Below are 1151 nucleotides of genomic sequence, written 5' to 3' on the forward strand. Positions count from 1 at the left end.
CCAAAGTCCACTTGTAAATCTATACTTTAACCAATTTAGACTCTAACGCTCGCTTTGCGCTTAATGATTCTCTTAAGTCGCTCGAGTACCCTCGGCTCCACCATTTTAATAAATTAACCATTACGAGTTTTAAGGCGATTCTTTCACGAGTGTCTTACCAACTGCCTAACACACTTAACATAATTGTTTCATACACTAATTAACCCTTTTTAGGTCTTTAACTTATGTTTCAAACTAAGGCGAGGGGTAATGTTTCGTTCGCGAAACGTCGTTACTTAAAATGGCCGTTTCTCCTAAACTGTACATCGGAATGAAACGAACCACATATCAAAACGAAGCTCGTAACATAAGCTATCTAAAAATGGCAATGGTCAAAAGCTAGCAGGGAGTTCTCGGGTCCTAATGTTATGAACAAAAGCAGTCTAAAGTAAATCGGACATTACGACGGCTATGTTTACGCGATTTCCCAATTTTATACCATTCCAATTCAACCACCAATCAATCCCAATTCATTCATACAACCAACATCCATCCAAAACACACTACAACAGTCCCAACACCTCAAGTTCTTCCAATTTATGTTATTCTTATCATGAATTTAAACTATACTTAATTCCTTTAACAAATCAACAAAATTCAACATTCATTTCACTACCACTCCAACCCAAACTCTAAACAAACAAGCTTCATGCTTCACATATACTATATCAATCATAACCATTCCTAAATACTCAAAACTAAAGCTAGGGTTTGGAGTTTATACCTTCTTGAAGCTTCTTAACACAACACAAGAGCTTTGAATGCCTAAAGAACCTTGATCCTTGCTTGTATAACCTTAAACTTTCATAAAATTCAAGAAAACTAAAGTTATTTTTTTGAAAGTTACTATTCACCATCTTCTTCCTTGAATTATTGGAAGAGATTGTGAAGGAATTTGAAGCTTAAACTCATGGGATAGCTATATCTATGCATAAGGAGTACTAGATAATTAACTTACCAATTAAGGAAGCTTGGAACTTGAACTTTGAAAATCTTCTTCTTGAAATGGAGAAAAGGCCGAGAGCAAGGTTCTTGGTGAAGAGAAATAAAATTTTTGTTTTGATGAAATGATTTGTTTTGGCTTGGTGGATGTAGTTTTGTTTGGATTTTTG

This window comes from Apium graveolens, chromosome 2, assembly GCF_009905375.1.
Source record: "Apium graveolens cultivar Ventura chromosome 2, ASM990537v1, whole genome shotgun sequence".
Lineage (NCBI taxonomy): Eukaryota > Viridiplantae > Streptophyta > Magnoliopsida > Apiales > Apiaceae > Apium > Apium graveolens.